The 13,648-nt window shown below is 51.0% G+C and overlaps 1 protein-coding gene across 3 annotated transcripts in view; it reads right to left on the bottom strand.

Annotated features, from left to right (window-relative positions):
• The window catches only part of Mapt (microtubule associated protein tau), a 102,820-nt gene extending 90,461 nt beyond the window's left edge, over positions 1-12,359 (bottom strand). Inside the window, exon 1 of one of the 3 annotated variants that reach the window (XM_031350978.1) lies at positions 12,105-12,359. The gene's annotated coding sequence lies outside the window, so the exon portion shown is untranslated. The remainder of the gene's footprint in view (positions 1-12,104) is intronic. The other 2 variants (XM_031350975.1, XM_031350977.1) reach the window with 2 other exon arrangements.
• Positions 12,360-13,648: the final 1,289 nt, after the last annotated feature.

The following is a 13,648-nucleotide window of genomic DNA, read 5'->3' as shown; positions in this document are numbered from 1 at the left end:
GGAGGGAGGAGGGAGGGAGGAGGGAGGCAGGGAGGGACGGACTTTGGAGCCAGGAGGAGGAGCTCATCCTAGCACTGAGCAACCTGGGAGGCATAGCATTCCCAAGAGGCTTATTGTAGAAGAATATTCAACCAGCTTAAAGTAGGTCCTGGGGAGTGTGTGAAGATCTTTCCACGTTTAATTGGATTTAGGGATTTTTATTTTCTTTTTCAAAGTCCATCCTCCTGAGCTGGCTGCACAGGGGCGGGGCAGAGCCTGATCTACTGTAGTCACAGCAGATTGAGGCTATGTATGTAGTATTTCCTGTGTTCTTCTGGAAGAGGACTAGGCAGGAAGCAGGAGGCTGATACCTCCAAAGGCTGTCTTAGTCTCCCAGGCAGTGGGCAGCTTTGAACTCGACCTGCTCCTAATTGTCCACGTTGTGGTTTTTTCATTGTGCCCTAGAGGCATCCGGTGGTTACACTGTCCTACACTGCCAACTTTTCCTCTGACGATTAACATAAATTTACTTAAATTCTGATGCACTGCCAATATCAAAGTTAAAAAGTGACCAGGTTTTCAGAAAGCTCAACATAAAAACCCCAGACATACAATAGTCAATATCCACATTTATGACTATGTAACCAAAAACAGTCTTTAAGTCCAACTTTCTCTTAGGACTGGTCGCAGATTATTAGCTTGTCGGCAAACCTCTTTTTTTGGGGGGGGGGTAAGGCCACAGGGGAAGGATAAGGTAAGACAAATAATTTGGGGGGCATAAGTGTTCCTGAGGCTCAGTGGGGGTGGGGGTGGCTAAAGTGCCTGCCACACATATATGAAGAGCAAAGTTCCAATCCCTAGTGCCCACATAAAACCCACCTGTGGCAGCATATGTCTGTGACAGTAATACTGGATGGGTTGGTGTGTGTATATGTGTGTGTGTGTGTGTGTGTGTGTGTGTGTGTGTGTATGTGTGTGTGTGTGTGAGAGAGAGGGAGAGAGAAAGAGAGAGAGAGAGAGAGAGAGAGAGAGAGAGAGAGAGAGACAGACAGGCAGGCAGACAGACAGACAGACAGACAGACAGACAGACAGGTGGATCCTATTGGCTAGTCACTCTAATGAAAATGCAGAGCTCAGTAAGGTGTGGAGGGGTTGGTGAGGTAGCTTGGTGGCTAAAGAGCTCTGCCTGCTCTTCCATAGGACCTGGTTCAACTCCCAGCACCTACACAGCAGCTCAAAATCATCTGTAACTCTCAGGTAATCTGATGTCTCTTTTGACATCTACAGGCACCAGGGACACACATGGCATACAGACATACATGCAGGCAAACATTTATACTATAAAATAATAAGATAAAAATTAAAATAAGGTGTGGGGCCATAGAGGGAGACCACTCCACTTCAGCCAGTACCCTCCACACACTCACAAACAGGCAAGCCATGCTGCACAACACAGACACACACACACACACACACACACACACACACACGCACACGCACACGCACACGCACACGCGCGCGCATACACACACACACACACACACACACACACACAGACACACAGAGACATTCGAAGAAACACCGGCACACAGACACACACACACCCTCCTGAATTGACATGTAAATGAATGGCAGGGCTAAATCTGACAGAGAACAACTTTGAGGGCTTTTGTTAGTTTGTTTGGCTTCATTTGCTTTGCTTGGTAAGCCCCCTTGAATTTTGTGTACACACTTGAAGTTTGAAGCCTTCTGATGGAAGGTGTCCTGGAGAAGGTACCTTTCTGTGAGTCTCAGCATTCTCTGCTTAGCATCTTATGCTGGCTGTAGACTCTCTGACAGGCAGCTATGGGCACAGAGGTTTTCTGATATCCTTGGTGTCCCAGGAAGGAAGATGTACATCCCTGGATCGTCTGTGTCACAGCTGGGGGGTAGGTGCCAGGACAGCATCACTCACTCTCCCTGGCAAAACAACGCTGAGCCACAGGTTGGAAGGAGAGGGAGGACCAGGGGCCAGAGATCACGGATGCCCCTCTTCTCCTCGATGCCAGGGAGTGGAAGGGCCACAGAGGAAGCGCCGTTATCAGCAACTACAGATTCACTTCTTGTGGATTTCAAACTTTCTATTGTTGGACCTTGAACAAAACATTTTCCTAAGAGGAGTTTAAAGTTGTGTCTGATGTGTATTCTGGGGTCCTTAAAGACTGGCAAAAGGTGGTCAGGCAGGAATATACCCACCTTGAACACAAATGTCTCCCTGGTAGGGCGCCCTTCTGGCATCTTTCAGGAGAAATGAAAGACCACAGGGCCTGTCTGCAACCACGGCCACAAGTAAGCTCTTGCTTAGGTTCATCTGGGCTTGTTCTGAAGCCTTCTCTGTCTATCCTATTTGCTATATTAATCATGTACCTCAAACCATCATGTGGCGATTATATCTTGCTATAACAACTGCATTACTGGAGCTGGTGAGATGGCTCAGTGGGGAAGAGTACCAACTGCTCTTCCTGAGTTCAATTCCCAGCAACCACATGGTGGCTCACAACCACCCATAATGAGATCTGACACCCTCTTCTGGTGTGTCTGAAGACAGCTACAGTGTACTTACTTATAATTATAAATAAATCTTTGGGCCAAAGCGAGCAGGGACTGGGCGAGTGGGGTCTACCGGAGCAAGCAGGGCAGACCAGAGTGAGCAGAGGTCCCTAAAAAGTCAATTCCCAACAACTAGGTGAAGGCTCACAACTATCTGTACAGCTACAGTGTGTACTCATATACATAAAATAAATAAGTCTTAAGAAAAAACCAACTGCATTACTTACGTAAGTACAAGCTAGAGTCTGGGGAGAGTCTTGGAAGCATGAGGAACCCCACTGCTTCACCTGGCTTGTATGTGGGTGCTGGGTATCTGACCTCAGGTCTTTGTGTTTACATGGTGAGTACTTTACCTCACAAGCCACCTCCCACCAAGCCCTAGGAACTCTTGTTTTAGATTCTCAACACCAATGATGCTCATCTGTAATACCAGCATTGTGAACTCAAGCATGACAGGGGATCCCAGAAGTCATGAACCAGCCAGTCTGGTCAATTGCTTAGCTCTGGATTCAATGAGAGATGTTGCCTCAAAAATTAATAGGGGGCTGGACAGATGGCTCAGTGATTAAGAGCACTGACTGCTCTTCCGAAGGTTCTGAGTTCAAAACCCAGCAATCACATGGTGGCCCACAACCATCCGTAATGAGATCTGACGCCCTCTTCTGGTGTGTCTGAAGACAGTGACAGTGTACTTTCATATAATAAATAAATAATCTTTAAAAAACAAAAAGAGCAATGACTGTTTGATTTCCAGCAGCAACATGGTAGCTCTCAAACATCTTTAAGTCGAGTCCCAGAGGATCCAGCACCCTCTTCTGGCCTCTGTGGGCACTGGGCATATACATGGTGCACACACTCATAGGTAAACCAACCACACATGCACATAAAATAAAATAAGAGAGTAAAAAATTTAACAAATAAATAAATAAGGTGGATGACAATGTATGAACAACCTGATGCTTTGTCTTCTGGCCTCCACTTGATATACACATGCACATAGCATGCATACACACATACACTACAGGAGCATGCACACACAAATAAGATTTTTCTCCCCCAAAAGGTATAAGTAGGTCCAGTGGGATGGCCGAACAAGTACCCTGCTTGGTTCCAAGCCTGATGACCCAAGTCTGAATCTTGGAACCCAGACGTTGGAAGGAGAGAACTGGCCCTCACAAATTGTTCTGTGAACTCCACATGTGAATTATGGCATGTGTGCATGCGTGCACACACACACTAGTAAAGTGTTGAGGTTTGGCCTGTTGCTATTGTAACGCTAAATACTGGCCCTGGTTGCCCCCAGGGAGGAGAATCTCAAGTAGACCCAAGGGATACTATGTAGCCTTGCCTCCACAAGTTATCCCTGAGTGGTGAATAAAGATGCCTATGGTCTATAGCTGGGCAGAAGAGAGATAGGTGGGGTTTTGGTTCCCAGGCTGGGGTCTGAAGCAGAGACCACGAGGAGAGAAAGAAGGTGGAGAGAAGAGGAGATACCATGTGAGTCATGAAACAAGGCCACGAAGGCCGGCCACTTGGAGTTAAGAGCAGCCCAGGTGGAACATGGCAAGTTAGAACTCGTGGTTATGGCTAGGGAAGTAGAGACGAATAGTCTAGAGTAGATATCCGCCCAGCTTTAGTACTGATTAACGCTTATTATAAATATAAGGGTTTTGTGTTGTTTATCTGGGAACTGAATGATCTAAGGTGGGGCAGAAACCCCTGAGTGAGATTAAATAATTAATACAACAGTAAATAAATACATTATATATATATATGTATGTATGTATGTATGTATGTATGTAATGTATTTTAAAGGTTCAAGGGGCTGGAGAGATGGATAAATGGTTAAAACCATGTACTGCTCTTGTAGAAGACTCAGGTCTGGTCCCCAGCACTCACATCCATGCCTTATAACCACCTGTAACTCCAGCTCCAGGAGGTCAGACCTGATGCTCTTATGGCCTTACATACCCTGACATACTCACCCGTGCACACATGTGCACACATGTGCATGCAAGTGCACACACAGATAAATAATTAAATAAAACTGAAAAGGATTCCTAAAAAGGATTAAAAACTGCTCTATTATGACCTTGGCCTTGATCCCACAGCGAGGGGGCTTCTTGAGCTTGCTATATTGGATCACACACAACTCGGTTTACCGGGCGCTTGGAATCCCCAGGCTTCATTTCTCAGGAGTATGGATCACTGAACATTTGTCTCTCTTGACACTGACAGCCATGATGGCCACTCACCGGGTTACTGACTTCTGTAGGATAGGAGCCACTTTGCAATCTCACCCCGGGTACTGCCTTTCGACACTGTCATTAGTTATCAGTTACCAGTAGTCACCAGTAGTCACTTTGATTCAATGAGTAAACCCAAAGACCTCTGGGCTAACACACTGAGCCAGGTCACCCTTTCCATGAGGGGCAGAGGAAGAGCGAGCGAGCGGGTGTGTAGGGAAGGCTGGTGTGGGGAGCTTGCGGTCTAATCCTGGCATGGAGAAGGTTTCAGGAAGGAAGCAGACAGAAGCAGGACAGCAGATAAGTTCGCTTGCTGTGGCAAGAGTTCTGTGTGTACACTTAGACATGGGCGTGTGTGTGATCTTGGAGATCCACTTCCGCCCCAACAACAATGCCTGGTTCCAGAGGATCTGGGCTTGGTTCCTACTTGGGGTGATTTATCTGCTGCAGTGTAGTCCGACACCAGTGGCCCAAGAGACTTCCATATGTTATCACAAGTGTCCACCTAAAGGATACTGTTAAGGATGCCATTTACTGAGCAGTCACCTGCCAGGCAGCGGTAAGCGCCAAATTTCCTCATTTAAACTCCTAGGTAGGCAACCTTCTGGATAAGCATTATTATACCCCGGGCCACATATGAATCTATTAAAAATAAAAAAGCCTACCAAGTAGCTATGTACCGTAGATTGGATTGTTGGGAAGCTGGGACTAGCATCCAAGGACTCTAAACCAAATGACCTTTACATGCCCTCTGTGCTGGGCACCTGCTCTCCAGGCGCTTACTAGACTTCCCCGAGTTGTTCAGGTAAGATACACTTGCTGGGGTTTTCTATTGAGAAGCTCATTGGGCTCAGAGAAGAGCCTGCTGGCGCCTGAGGGAAGAGAAAATGTTGAGCTACCCACATGGAAGTCCCTGAAGTTTCATTTTGCAGAAGCCCCATTCCATCCACAGGCCTAGAGAACAATCTGGAATGCCGCAGCTAGCTGGGGTGACCTCAACACTGCCCCCCACGCTCCCTGGGAGCCCCTCCAGGCAGAAGTTTAGCAAGTGGAGGCAGGGAAGGAATTATTGGCCGGCCACTGCTTTGGCGAGGTGACAGTAGTGAAGCAAGTGTGATGGTATGCGTATGTGTCCCATCCCTAGCATTGGCGGGCTAGCTGGGAGGCCTGCTCACCTAGGCTGCTTCACCTCTCTCATGGACAGCAGCGGTGAGCCCAGGGCTGAAGCAGTCTCAGTGGCACACAGAAATAATGCAAATGTACTTTGGAGTCTGGCCAGGCAGCAAGCACAGCCTCCAGGGCTCACATTGCCCACGGAGACTTGGGATGTTTGCAATGAGGGCTTCTCATGCTCACAGCTCCACATATATCCACAGTCTTAGGGCTGGGCCTCAGCCATAGGTGCCAGTGCTCAAGCTATGGGAGGGACAGAATCTAAGACAGCAGCAATCTGACACCCCTCAAACCTCAGTGATTTCACCCTGGCCACAGCTGATCTTCCAATCTCTCTGGCTCTGGCTCTGTCTGTCTGTCTGCCTCTCTCTCTCTCTCTTTCTCTCTCTCTCTCTCTCTCTCTCTCTCTCGCTTTTCCTCTCTCTCTCTCCCTCTCTCCCCTCTCTCTGTGCGTGGGAGGGGGTATATACATATTTGTGTGTAGGTTGACATTTGGTGTCTTCCTGTATCACTTTCCACCTTATTTTTAAGAGATGGAGTTTCTCAGTCATCCAGAGGTTGTGAATTTGGCTAAGCTTCCTGGATAGTGTGTTTTAGGGATCCACCTGTTTCCACCCCCTGCCCAGCACTGGTTGAATAGATGCAGACAGCAGGACTCAGCTTTTATGTAAGTGTTAGAGATCTGAACTCAGGAAGGTTCTCATGCTGGGGGACAGGCATTTTAACAGCTGAGCCATTTTCCCTGCCCTTGATCTCCCAAGCTTAATTAACAATTATATTTGAGCCAGTCAAACCTGGCTGGCCCTTCACACAACAGATGAGCAGAGAACCCCTCAGTCAGGTGAGGGTTAAGGTTTCTGGGAAAGATTTGCTCTCCGTTTGATAAGCAGAGTACCAAGGTGGAGGGAAATCCTTTGTTCCAGATGTCCAAGTCAGACACTAAGAACTCAAACCCACACCTCTGTAATTTATTCCAGCCTGTGATCCAGTCAGACTCTTGCAAAAGAACTGGGTGGTTGAAAAGCCTGACTAGGTTCCCAGGCTAGCCCACAAAGCTCTATTAAATCTCATGGGGCTTAGCTGTGTGTCCTGTGCTGTGCATCCTTAGTTGGTTATGAAACCTCTCTGGGCTTGGGCTTCCCTATGTGTCAGAGGGTAACAGTCCCTACTACTCAGTGAGATTCCTGTGAGGACTCTACCAGGCCATCTCCAGCAGCATGCAGCACTCCTAGAAGACAGGCACTAGGTATAATTGAGATAACAGTGCCAGAGAAACACTGTTTCTACAGCAGGGTTTCTCTATACTAGTGCCAGTGACATTTGGCAACTGTCTTGTAATGTTTAGCAGCATTTCTGGCCTCTACTCACAAGATGCCCCCAACAGACCCCACTTTCCAGACATTTCAGCAACCCCAATGAGGACCATGATTTTCCAGGAGAAGACCCACGTCTCAGTAGCCTTATGAGGCCCCATTTAGGGGCCAGGGACTTTTCTCCTTCTCACTTGGCCAGGTACCCCTAACTCCTGTGTGCAGAGTAATGAGGCTCTACAGGGGCTGATGAGAGAGTGAGGTTCCCCATCTCCATCCCAGTCACCTGCAGCAGGAACATGGCCACCGCCACAGGTGGGCTGGTGGAGTGATAGCCTCCTCTAGGCTCTTCATCCCCCTTTCACCAACAAGGGGCAGGTGAGCCACCTGTGGACGCTATGGGGCCCGAGGCAGGGCAAGGATGCCCAGCAGATCACAGGCAGCAGTGCGGGCACCAACTGGACAAATAGACAAAATAGACTGGATTTGTCCCCAAGCTTCCCAGATGTTGCGAACGTTGAATATGCACTCCTCTCTACATTCTCTTAGATCCCCTCCTGACCTGTATGTCTCCATTCTATCCATGTATCTGTCAAATGATGATGGGCCAGACACTCATCATTATATATCTAGCTCTATATTAGAAACATTCTTTTGGGGCTGGAGAGATGGCTCAGCGGTTAAGAGCACTGACTGCTCTTCCAAAGGTCCTGAGTTCAAATCCCAGCAACCACATGGTGGCTCACAACCATTGGTAATGAGATCTGATGCCCTCTTCTGGTGCATCTGAAGACAGCTACAGTGTACTTAGATACAATAATAAATAAATCTTAAAAAAAAAACATTCTTTTGAAGCAATTTGTTTTCAAAGAGGGGACCAAGGAAGAGCTTAACTAAGTAAATATAAGAAAAGGCATAGTGGGAAAGGTTCATATATTCAATTGAAAAAAAGCGATGTATGTTCATACACACAGCCAGGAAATCAGAAAAGCCATATACAGCATGCTCAGGGGAGACGGAATGAAACACAAGCCCTTAACATTTCCAACAAATGAACTGCACATGTTGATGTTTAAAAGGGAGGAGGAAAAGTCAGTCTACACAAAGGCCACTCCAGTCCTGTCGTATCCCCAGGCTGACCCAGCCCTCCTAGGATGAGTGAGTAGTCCAGAGAGCTTGCTAGGTTCAAGGGCTCATTTTCCCAATGGGAACAAGTCTGACCTTATCTCAATCCAACCAAGTTTTCTTCTTGCAATTCCTGGGCACTATCTGTTTCCTTTGTTCCTCTCTGGGGAACAGAGCCTGACACTAGAAGCCACTTAAAAGCCACACCCTTCCACCAACAGGCAATTGTGTAGATAGGGTTTGTGCAGGGGCTGAGAGAGAGAGGCACACCGTAGGTTGTCATTCATCTTAAAAACCAAAAAACACCCAGTCAAGCTAAGGAATATTCAAATCATCCAAAGATGAACCCCAAAGCCAAGGCAGGTTACTGCCGTCTCTATACACATCTGCCGGTGAGACAAACAGCGCAGAATAGATCAGCAGTCACTACAGAGGGCTTGGCAGCTGGGGGAGGAATGGGCACATAAATTATCTGGGTAGCCATTTGTTTAGAGAAGCTATGCAAATGAAGAGTGGGCAAGCAATTTTGGTGTGGCAAACACAAGCAGTACCATAGAATCCAAGATGACATCTCAGAATTGTAACCACAGAATTAATCTACGATAGCTTCATACTTGTTTTTCTGCTATGAGACACGACAGTTGAAGGGACCAAGTAGGGACCCTGAAAATTTTAGGCAGTCTTGTGAAGCCCGGGGACTGAGCCTGGTTAGTTTGTCCCTGACCCTGTCATCCACCCAACGCTAACAAGCTGGAAAAAAGACTTGGGATTACAATTTCTTGGACACCAGAGGGTGAATAGGGCCTCCTGGACATAAAAGGGATGACACGCCCGCGGAGGACGGTGGGTGAAATCCTGGCTCTTGAACTCTTTCGGATGAGCCCACACTGGCTCAGCGCTCCACAGCCCCGGCTTCAGCACAAACTTCTAGCTTCTGAGGTGAATGAAGCTGGCTTGTTAAAGGGCAGAGCTAGGAATGGAGCTTCTCAAACACTGCAGAAGGATCATACAGAAAGATCATGACGATCTTTCATTAACAACTCAGGCCTTGGCCAACACAGTACCTCACTCGACCCCTCAAGACAGTGCAAAATGGGAGCGAGTTCGAAGACGCGTGATCTGAGCTTTGTTTCTGCACTGGGTCAAATGTTCTCTCTCCCCCCCACTCCCGCTGATTTCCCACCTATAGAAATGTGACACCTCTGCCCGACCGGTCCGCTACAGACAGCCCCCTTCCAGACTTCCCTTTTCCACACCCACCCCAAGAGCCTGGTTTTTTCCAGATTAAGAATCCCGCTCCGTCGTGTGGCGAGGGATGGGTAGTATTTGAACCTATCTTTCAGAGGATGCTCATGAAATTTCTGCCGCGCGGGCCCAGCCACGACGCCACAACCTCTGGCGGCGGTTTGACCGGGAGAGGGCGTTCCACCCCCAGCCGAGACACTCTCAGAAATGCACGTCAATCTGGGGAGCTCGACGGTCTCAACACTGCTCGCCCACACCAGTATTCAGCGGTAGAATTAACCAGAAATCCTCGAAGACTGAGCTTACTGTACGGCGGGGTGGCTGGTACCTGTTTGCTTTCTATCCCTCTCTCTGGTTTCAAGGGTTGTTGTAAATGCGGACTTTTAAGTGAAAGCCCCTCATTTAAGTCATATTAACAAAGGAAAATCAGTCAGTACGCTTCTAATAAAATACAGTAGAGGCATCTCTTTGGATGCCTATGGTTGCCAGTGCCAAGAGAACGGTGCGGGCATCAGAGATGGGCTCCTTCCTCGCATCTTTCCGCACTATCAGACTACCTACCCCAGGGTTCTAAATCTCCGCGGAGTAAGGGGCGGGGGTAACTCCCAGAGGTTCCTCCTCTGGCTGGTGTGGTTCCTATGACAACCCTTCACCCCCTCTCCGTGGGTTGGGAGGGATGGGTGTGGCCGCAGCATCCTAGGGGAATCTCACACCCTCTCCTCACACTCTCCCACCGGGAGAGGCAACAGGGTTCAAAGGTGGTGGTGGTGGTGGCAGGGGGGGACGGGAAGTCGAGCTTGCCGAATTTCCCCATTCCCGAGGGTTAGCTGGCTCCCCTAGCCGTGAAACACTAGTGGGGTGTGGTCCTCAGGACAGTCTGGGTGTGGGGAAGGATGTGTTTCCTCTGAGGACTCCTGCACACGAGAATCTATCTCGAATCCCACCCATGTGGCTCTGGGCCGAACTGGGGAGAGGGCTGTGCGGTGTCACGTCCGTTCCACGCGTGCCCCCGTAAATCTGTAGATCCAACAAAGGGTCTGAAATGAGTGGCGAAAAAAGGATGGAGCTGCTCCGAGCGCGTAGGCAAATATCCTCGTCGAATGAAAGCTCCCTGCCTCTCCCCGTGCACCCCCCCGCCCCCCGCCAAAACCACGACTGGGAGCGCAGATCCTAAATCACATGACGAACAAAGCAGCGGGCTCCCCTAGACGACCTCAGGTGAACGCTCGGGTGCGCACGGCTGCAGAAGCAGAACGCCAAGGTTTCCGTGTTCATCATTCCCTGCTCCTCAACATGGGTCCAAGCCGGGTCCTCCAAAGCCCGGCCACAGCTCTTGGCATGCTACGGTAGAGACGTGACTCTCCGCAAAAAGATGGCACCTCGCGTTCAGAGAGGGAAAAAATCCGGAGGAGGGGTGGCAGCGGGAGGAGACACATCCTACTCCCCCCTCCTCGCCCACCCAGGTCCACACCCACTGCCGCAGTGAGGGGCGAGCCCTGCGCGCCAGCCCGCGCCTCCGGCAGGGAGCGCACACGCCGGGAGCCCGGCGCAGAACGCAGAGAAAGAAACGCGCCCCGAAATGCACCTGCAGCCCTCGCGTGGGTCTGCGCCTGGCTGCGACGCTGCGCGCCCTCGAGCGGGGAGCCGCTGCCAGCCAGCCCGCTGACACCGCCGCGAGGCCAGGTGACCCCGGTCTCTTTGAGCTTCCACATTGGCATCCGCGCACAACCTTCTCTCGGGCACGGCGGCGCTGCCCCTGTCACTGTACCAAGCGCGCGCAGGGGGAAGGGCGGCTAAAGTGACAGCGCCCGGACCCCTCCCCATCCTCCGGATTCCTCCCAGCCCCCAAATGTCCCCTGCCCGCTTCTGAAGGAGGAAAAGGGGAGGGGGCGGGCCACCGCCTTAAATCAGGGCCAGTGAAGGCCGTGTCAGAATCGCTGTCAGGGAGGTGGAGGAGAGGCATGAAGGCAGTCATCTTTTCTAGAACCCGATTCACACCTTCCTTAGGGCCGATGGCAATCAGGGGGCAGAGAAATCCGATTTCAGGTTCGGTTTCGGGGGTCGTCATTGGACACACATACAGACACACATACAGATCCACACCCATTGCGGCAAAAGGCTGAGAGCCAGATTACAGAACAACCCCTTCCTTAGGTCACCAGCATCCGCGCCCCACCCTGCGGGCACAGCCCCCCCCCCATTTGCGCGGAGCCGATGGTGGGGACCCCAGCACTCATAGATACACGCATTCGCCCGCGTGCGTGCATCTTTTGCACGCGTTCCTTCCCAGCTCCCCAACGCCGAGGGCGCAGAGAGGCCCCCCGCCGTTGCGCCTCACTGATGCCCAGCGCCCTACATCCATCTCTGGGGCGAGGGGCGGCAGGAGGATGACGCACAGGGGCAGAAGGGGACTGGATTTGAGAGCTGCGGCGCTTACCTGATAATCGACAGAAGGCGAGGACAGAAGAGGACAGCGGAGGAGAAGGTGGTTGTGGCGGCGGCGGCGGCAGAAGGTGGGCGGTGGCGGCGGCGCGGCTGCTGGTGCTGGAGGTGGTGGGTGGCGGAGACTGCGAGCGCGCGCACGCGCGGCCGAGAGAGCGCGTCCCCGAAGCCGGAGGGCGGCGCAGGCGCGAGCCACGGGAGCGCGAACCTCCTTAGGGGAGGGGCGGGCGGGCGCTGAGGCCTGTGCGGGCATCTCCCCTTCCGGCCGCCAGGGGGCGCGCGCGAGCGCCCCGCCGCCCGCCCCTCCCCGCCGCCCGGCTCGCCCCTCTCCGCGCTTCCCTTCCCGGGTCCCGCCACGCCTCGAGCCGCGGTGCTGACCGCCGCGCGCACGCGCGTTCCGTGGCGCACGCGCACCCCGGCCTCCCGGGGCTGCAGCCTTTGTCTAGTCCAGGGGTCTCCTCCCACGGTCCCCGCGGGGTCCGGGCAGAGCGCTGTGCCGGTCATCCGCTTCTCAGTTCAGCCTCGCTGGCTCGCCAGCCAGTACACCGTGGACCCCAAGTGCTACGGGCTCCTCGAGTCTCCCAAAATGTGGCCCTCCAGACAGAGCGCACTTTCCCGGGGGCACCTATTTGCTTGCTTTTTTCCCCACCTTTTCTTGTTAATAGCCAAAGTGAATGATTTCCTTGACAAATCCTCTTGAAGCAGATTAACTTGACCGTAAAACACTTTAGCGTTTTCGTGAAAAATTTTTTTTATTTTAAAACCAAGGAGCATTCAAACCCATTAGGTATCTTAACTGTGACCCTAGGGAAGAAAAAAATCTTTAAATAGGTAAGTTCTAATGATGCTTATCACACTGCAAAGCGTTTCCACAGAGTTATTTTTATCTCGTTTATTGAGACACCTTTGTACAGCTTGAGAGCTGAATTTTTAAGGTGCCTGCTGGAGATGGCCACCTGCTGGATGTCAGGCTTCCCGTTGAAACTGGCCATTAGTTCTCCTTCCAGCCACCTAGGCGTGGGCTGTGACTCTAGCTTAATTTCTTACCTCCCCAAAGCTCCATTCCCTTGGACAGCTGGAGCCTGTTCAAATGCAAGGCAGAGAGGCTGGCACCTACTTCTTGCCAGAGAGGCGAAAACTTGTCTTGAAGCTTTAATTTGCATGCCTTTTTCCCTTTATTTTTCAAGGCAGGTTCTCACTGCGTTACCCTGGTTGGCCTGGGGCTCACAGAGATCCCCTGCCTGCCTCTGCCTCCAGAGTGCTGAGATTAAAGGTGTGCATTCTATCCCAGCTATTGTTTCTAAAACTCCTTTGTTGTACCTGCTCAGTGAGTTGGCTCTCGTCTGTAACCCCAGCATTCAGGTGTCTGAGACATGAGTTCAAGATCAGCCTGGGCTACATAGTGGAATCCAAGCCAGCCCGGATTGAATTACAGGGTGAAAGTGGGTCTCGAAACAAACACAAACAAACAAACAAACAAACAAACAAACAAACGCCTGAGCTCGAGAGGTGGCTCTGCAGTTAAAGAGCATTTGCTGC

Source organism: Mastomys coucha, unplaced genomic scaffold, assembly GCF_008632895.1.
Source record: "Mastomys coucha isolate ucsf_1 unplaced genomic scaffold, UCSF_Mcou_1 pScaffold5, whole genome shotgun sequence".
Lineage (NCBI taxonomy): Eukaryota > Metazoa > Chordata > Mammalia > Rodentia > Muridae > Mastomys > Mastomys coucha.
The sequence above is the reverse complement of the archived record's forward strand: the minus strand, read 5'-3'. Positions and strand labels throughout refer to the sequence as shown.